Source organism: Coturnix japonica, chromosome 2 (assembly GCF_054131305.1).
Source record: "Coturnix japonica strain WE chromosome 2, WE-NBRP24, whole genome shotgun sequence".
Taxonomy (NCBI): Eukaryota; Metazoa; Chordata; class Aves; order Galliformes; family Phasianidae; genus Coturnix; species Coturnix japonica.
This window is the reverse complement of record NC_140664.1, coordinates 11,223,339-11,231,438: the sequence shown is the minus strand read 5'-3', so window position 1 is coordinate 11,231,438 and position 8,100 is coordinate 11,223,339.

Genomic DNA, 8,100 nt, shown 5'->3' with positions numbered 1-8,100 from the left:
AGACTTAAGCAGTGAAATGTTTAGACTCACAGTGCCTATGGCACCTTATGAATCTGGATCGCCAATACAGATTTGATTATTTGGGCCACAGTAATATGGAAAACCATGCAAGAACTGGAACTATACAAAGATAAGCTGCATGCTGAGATGCTAAAACCTTTAGTCACTTTATTGCAACTCATTTACACAGCTCTGAAAAGGCCTCACCAGTTCATAAAATCCTGTAATCTGTTCATATGATACTTGGCAAATTTCCCTGTTCTTTTGCCTTAAAAGTGTTCAGATTGTCTTATGATGAGGATGAATGAAACATATTTAGTTTTGTTCAGAAGTTTCATGAGAATCTTTTTGGGCCACGTCTCCAATCACAGAGATTTATTTAGCCTTGTGCTTATACTACAGCAAAAACCTATACATAGTGTTTAGTGTAGCAGCAACCCCTTTTATCATCATTACCATCTGAAAGATAAGGAGAATCTATTCTTATATAAATAAATAGCAAAGTGTGATAAAGATTAAGTTGAAGTAGAGCTGACATTGAGCAGGGAATATATCAGTTACTTACAGAAAAATACCTTTTGCGTGACTTCATGAATTCTCATTTAACACCCTCTGTCCCCTCAAAAAAGCAAAGACGAAAGAAGACAGAAAATGTACAGCCTTCAGAAAAACTGAACGGTGCTTTGTTTGAGATAACAGGTAAAAATGATTTGAAATCATTATAAAATTTGTAAAAGTTTACTAAAGAACATTCCTGAAACTTTTACTAGAAATGAGTAAACTTTTCAAAGTTTGAATTCTTGCAACTCTGAAATGACGGTTCCAAGTAAAATGTGGACCTGTAGCCTAAAAACCTAGTTGCCTACATTATTCATGTTGTTAAAAATGTCCTGCGTCCCTAACAGAATAGGGCATTTAACTGAGAAAGGCTTGGGCTGGAAGAGACCTCAAGGATCACTGAATTCCAAACACCCTATCACAGGCAGGGCTACCAGCCTCTAGATCAAGTACTAGATCAGGTTGCCCAGAGCCCCATCCAACCTGGCCTTAAGCTCCTCCAGGGATGGAGCATCCGCAGTCTTTCTGGATAACCTGTCCTAGCACATCACCACTCAGAAAAAAAAAATAAAAATACCCTGACACTAATCTAAATCTCCCTTCCTGTAGTTTAAACTGATTCCCCCTTATCCTATCACTATCTGCCCTTGTAAAAAGTTGATCAGTAATGTAATATCATCATGTGGCAGCAGCCATGACCTCAGATCAAAAATCTTTACAGCATTTATGTTTTTCTTGAAAAGAAAAAAATCATGATGTATTTTTAGACAGTCTTATTCGGCCATGAAATTGTAGCAGGCTGACTAAAGCCAAAGTGCAGCCAGACAAACCAAAAAGCTATGTGCATGTATACATTTTCTGATCTTCTCCAAGATTTATCAGCAATGAACACAGACAAAACTCATTTAGATTTGTATACTGTCAGCAGCTGGCCAAGTGATGATGATTCTGGTTGCCTGTAAAGATAATTCCTGTAGTTATATGTCAGAATAACTTGCATCTCATTGTGTGTGTTTTGCAGGATGGCATGAGCCATGAACACTTGTAGTATTTATTGTTACCGTATGCTAATGCATAAGTGAATGGCCAAACAAAGACTAACAGAGCTCATAAAATATAAAAAAGTGTTGGTCAGAGAGGATTTTTGGCATCTTTCACAGTTTCTCATGCATGAGGACAGAGCTCATCCTCTGGGAAAATATAAATAATAATAAGAAGAAAAAATACATACCATATGCAGAGGCAACAAGCATAATACATCACATAGTTTCCCCATAGAACATCTCTCATACTGTAGGAAATGCAATTGTCTGTGGAAAATGAATAAGAAGATGCCAAAAAAGAAGCAAGACGTTTGCTGAGCTCCATCACAAGGATTTCACAATTCTCGTGACCAGAAACGATTTCACACATTTCTTTAGATTAAGCAAGAAACGCACCCATTTTCCTCTAAGAATTCCCAAGACAGCAAGGAATATTTAGCTTCCATAGAATATACAGTGGAACTTCTAAGCTTCTTGAGAGTAGCCATAATCAGAGTAAAATCGTGGATGTTTGGAAACAGTTAGCAATTCAATGTGCAAATGCTGGAAAATGTCAATCCATTTCTACTTCATGTAGAAAATTCAGAAAAATTCACATGGGCAATGAACATTTTATCACATAAAAACTGTGGAATTTAATTTCATTAAATACACTGTCGAGAATTGTCTCCTGGTGACACAGATTTCAATTGCAAAAGGAGAGCTGCCCACAGCTGGCTGCCAATGGTTCAGGCTGGCTTTCCATGGGTTGGATTGCATATGCTCCACTGGGTGAAACACTGGCTAGATGGCCAGGCTCAAAAAGTTGTGATCAATGAAGTTAAATTCAGTTGGTGGCCAGTCATGAGTGGAACTGGGGCTGCTTCTATTTAACATCTTTATTAACAATGTAATCAAGGGGATTGAGTGCACCCTAACTAAGTTTGCTGACAACACCAAGATTTAAGGGAGTGTTGATCTGCCAGAGGGGAGAAGGGCACTACAGAGCAATCTAGATAGACTGGATCAATGGGCCAAGGCAAACTGTATGAGTTTCAATAGTCATCTTGCCCCTGTACTCAGCATTGGTGAGGCCTCACCTGGAGTACTGTGTTCAGTTTTGGGCACCTCAGTACAGAAAGGACGCTGAGGTGTTGGAGCATGTCCAAAGAAAGGCAACAAGGCTTGTGAAGGGCTTAGAGAATATGCCCTGTGAGGAGAGGCTGAAGGAACTGGGGTTGTTTAGTCTGGGAAAAAGGAGGCTGAGGGGAGACCTTATTGCTCTCTTCCAGAATCTGAAAGGTGCTTACAGTGAGAGCGGGGTTGGTCTCTCTTCTCACTGGTGACAGGTGACAGGATGAGGGGAAATGGCCTCAAGTTTCACCAGGGTAAGTTTAAGTTGAATATCATGAAAAACTTCCATACAGAAAGGGTTGTTAAGCATTGGAATAGGCTCCCCAGGGAGGTGGTTAAGTCACCATCCCTGGAACTGTTTAAAAACTGTTTGGATGTGGTGCACAGGGACATGATTTAGCAGAGAGTTGTTAGAGTTAGGGTACTATGGTTTGATGATCTTTAAGCTCTTTTCCAGCCTAAGCAATTCTATGATTCTATGAGAGAGCAACTCAACCTTTGACCCCATAAAATTATAAGAATTTAAAACAAACAAACAAAAAACAACAACAAAAACAAAAAAAAAAAAGAGAGAAAACACGAAAAGCAACAGCACCCTAAGAAAGAAAACACAAAAAGCAAGAGCAACCAACAAAAACACCAAAATGCTCCAAAACAACACTTTTAATCTTTACTGATCAAGATTTCAAGCTCTGAAGAATCCATTGTATACTCCTATGCAATGGATGCTATTTTCATTGTCTTGCAAATTGGTCCACTCACTGTCTTATATTCCAATTTAGGCTGAATTCAGCAGTAACAGCTGCATCCCGTCTAAACAGAGGCTCCAAAGGAACTGTGTAGCTTGAATGGGTCTTTGAGAATCACCCAAGCTATGCAAGGTGTCTGTATTCAGCAATGGACTTTACATCCTGTCAACTCACTCTAGAGTTCGGGTTCCTTTTATGGAAGATAGAAAGTGAGATGCTAAGGACACAAAATTGAGGGATATGTCTTCAAGCCCCTGGGCAAGCTTTGAACACTCATTACAGAAAATAGAGGGAAGGCCCAGAAGATGACAAGCTATGAAAATTAAAGCCATACTAGGACAAAATACCTCACTTATTCCCTCATTAAAGTTTTTCTTGACATAAAATCACTTGAGCTGAGGGCATACATTTCTAAAATGGCTAAAATCCTGCTGGAGCAGATAGAAAACTTACCACACCTACTACATAATTCCAGAGCATGCAAAACTTTCCATGAGAACTGTACTTTTTGTTACCAAGCCAGAATGTGTTACCTAATTGTTTAAAAGTGACTAGCGATATTACAGAGACTTTATCTTCAGAAAATCAGGTTACTCTGAAGGAATGCCAAGTTAGACACTCAGAAGCCAATGAATTTTGACGTGCAACAGACTTTTCAAAAAAGCATCATTGGTTTTGATCAGTTGCATTTTCTGACTATAATCTTTTCCATATCTATCTGTATAATAAAAATTGTACTTTCAGTTACTACATAGCTAGACACAGGCCACATCATATATTTCATATTCTTTTTAGCAAAAAAATATATATAAATTAAGCAAAAGAGAGGGAGGAAATTGATTACTTCTGTGCTGTACTTCTGAATGTCTGTGATTTTTTATTTAAGGAAAGATTAGGTTTTATCTAAGGCTGGATTGTGAGACACTGCTGTTTCCATTTAATCCACCCTGCAATAAACGAAAAAGTAACAACTTTAAATTCAAGCTTTCAAGGGTAGGATTTGTTTGTTGCAAATTGTCTGACAGAGATTACAATAACATGTAGCCAAAGCAAGTGTTGGAAAAAACACATTACATTTTTTGTAATTACGAACAGAGGCTTTACTATAGTTGTCACAGAAGTAGGCAATAGGCAGTGATTCGGGAACAAATCATTCAGTGAACTATCCAGCATTTTGCAACATTCAGGTGAAGTCCTAAGGGAAAGGAAAAAAAGGAAATATCACTCCCATTTGCAAGAAAGGGAGGAAAGAGGACCTGGGGAAATACAGGCCAGTGAGCCTCACCACTGTGCCTGGGAAGATCATGGAAGAGGTCCTCCTGGAAGACATGTTAAGACAGTAATAGGTTAGAGAGAGATAAAATGCCTTACAGTGGAGTTTTGCAAGACTTCCATTGTTTTGCCTTTTAAATGTCCATACCAGCTCCCACCTTTATACTCTCTTCTGGAGGTAGCTATTGCAGCACTGTGCTACATCACTAACTGGAGAAGAAAGCACAGCATGTTTGCCAACTCCTTCCCTTCCAAGTTAAGAGACACAGTGTAAAAACACTATTGTGGATGTATAGACAGAAAAATGTCCCTTCAGTGGGTCAAAAAATATTTTCAGGAAACATTCAAATCCTCTGAAAATCAGCCCCTCCTGATATTACTTGTGGCTAGCACCAAAACTTCCATAACACACTGAGATGTTTTAGAGTGAGAAAAGAGCAACACTTGCTTTTTAATGAATTATTAAAAAAAAAAAAAAAAGAAAAGAAAAGAAAAAAATTCTACCAAGTAGAAGCAGATCTCACATAGCAGCTTATTTTCAATACCAAAGCTGTATAACAATAGGCTCATGCACCTTTGTCAAGTGCTCTGAGTATATGAGCTTTCAGGAGTGGAAGATTTTGGGCTTGGTATATTGCAGTGTCCCTGAAACTCAGTGTGCAATCAGCTGAGCTGACAACAACTAAGCATCCAAGCTTAGTCTTCTGATTAGCAAAATAAGAAATACAAATTGACTCTAAGATTCCTCTGGTTCTCTGGTGTCTAACCATTAGTTTGAGGCTTTATTGTAGCTTTGTATTAGTAGAAGATTGCATCTGCATCTCTGTTCTCTAACTTGAAAAATGAAGGAGAATATAGTATTCTGAGGCATATTTCCAACTAAAATTTCAACTAAACAAGTTCAAAACATACTGCCAGACATGATTAGCAGACAGGAAGCACAGATGTAAATTTAATCTCTGTAGAAAACCACGGCAGAAAATATCAATATCAGAGTAACTGGATTATATAGAAAACTGAACTGTTATGTACTGTTGCTTTCACTTTTATATCTCCACAGTAACACACCCTAATGACAGTGGGAAGGTAGTTACAATGTATGTGACATATTTATGGGGATTCTGTTGGCAAATTAATTGACGTTTTCCCAATAGATGTCCTCAAATTTCTGTGGGTTATGGTGGTTCTAAACAACTGCAGTTGTACATAAAAGTTTCTACGTAAATGAATATCTATGCTCTCAATGAGTGTGTTCAATGAAAGCTTTGCTGTGATTGTTCTCAGAATTGTATCCTTAACATCTGTTAACATCAGTTAAGCCACTCACTCCACTGTGAGTAGGAAAATGATAAACTGCTGACTAGGTTGAGCTCTGTAACAGTACTTCTTTGATATATACATGTGCATATATATGCACTAAGCAACCCTAGTTGAGCTGTAAGTTTCCTTGTTCATTGCAGGGGTGTTGGACTAGATGACTTCTGGAGTCCCTTACAACTCAAATGATTCTATGATTCTATATTCTTTTATATTTATTAAGTGTGCATGTGAATATATATACATATATATATAGTGTATATATACATGGAATAATTTTAACAAGTGCAAAAGTTCAAGGACCTGAAAAATCTTTTGCATTTGAGGAAATTTTGGATAGATCAATACACAAGTCATAATGTCATATTTTAGATTTCAGACGTGAGTTTACAGCCTTGGAGTTACTGAAGATGCAACCGAAAGTATAATCTTGGAATACGCAAGTATGGCACACATTAGATGAGATGAATTCACTACCAGATGCAGTGATTAATGTACAGCTTTGATATGGGCTCAGATGTCAGCAGCAGTGTATGAAGGGAAGGTCTACACTTCAAGGTCATGCCTTGCATCTGGGTAACAGACTGCAATAAAGAATGATCTTCCCTTATGTTCCAGTTTGAAAGGGATGGAAATTACATTATTTCCATACAACAGCCTTTAAACAAAATGCTACTGGTTTTGCTCCTGCTGAACTAAGCGTGTTAGCTAGCCTTGCAATACAAAACAATTTACAAAAGCCAAGCTAATGTACATCTACAGTAATTTTACTCACCACTATTTTCAAGAGATTGGAAAAACATGCTGCTGACAACAGAGGCTTTTAGGCTATATGTCTATACTTACACACTGAGTCAGACAGACTCCACCCTACTGACCAGACCGTTTTACCTCCAAAGCAGAGTGGTCACACCTGAAGCAGGAATGAGAATGGTCCCATGCCTCTTCTAACCTTAAGACACACTTGGGAACTGTATGCGAGTGTGCTCATGTGGTTGAAGGTTGCCCACAAACAGGGCAGCCCCTTGCTCCACAGGGACTGTCAGAAGGATTGACCCACCCTGACAAATGCAAGAGTAAGTCCCACCTCTTGAAACATGTCCTAATATGACTAGCGAGGGACTTGTGCCATTCAACTTTCCTCACTGCTCTCAGCTTTCTGCACTCCTTAATACTCCCAAGACAGATGAGTGGCTGACAGGAGCCTGCTGCAGCAACGGAGGGGGACAAGTCACCCCAGAGAGTCACCAGGCCTGTTTTTGATAGTTAGTTTTTGATAGAAGTTGAATTTGCTCTAAGCGTTCTGTTTTTCTCCACTGACTATAAGCACACTCCTCTATTTCTGTGTACAGGCACACAGAAATAGTTCACGTATTTTCTATTTGGAAATTTGCCTGCTCTGAAACTGTGTAGATCATAGAGATCACCATGACCACCCAATCTGCTCTGTTCCTTCATAATCTGTTAACTTGAGCTATTTTAGAAAAACTACTTCTTTGATCTAAAAAAAAAAAAACCAACACAAAGTTTACCTAAATTTCCACACTGTTAAGTATGACTGGGGCAGTTTTGAAATTTCCAGTACCAACTTCATACGTCACCTTGACCTTATCTTACAGGCTGAGCAACACAAAATGTATTTTTCTTCCTAGTGTCAACACTTATAAATTGTGGTAAAGAGCCTAACATCCCTCTCCATGGGGGTCCTGGGTTCTTCCTTCTATAAGTTGTTGGTTGTTTTTGTTTGTTTGTTTGTTAATTGTCATTACAAAGCCACTGTAAGTCAAATTTCAACATAAACAAATAAATAACATGTGTCCAGGTGGCCAAGAAGGCCAATGACATCTTGGCTTGTATCAGAAACAGTGCGACAAGGAGGAGCAGGGATGTGATCTTCTCCCTAAACTTACCTCTGGTAAGGCTGCACCTTGTGTACTGTGTTTGGTTTTGCGCCCCTCACTTCAAGAAAGACACTGAGACCCTGGATTGTGTCCAGAGAAGGGCAGTGAAGCTGTGAAGGGTGTGGAGCACAAATCTTATGAGGTGTG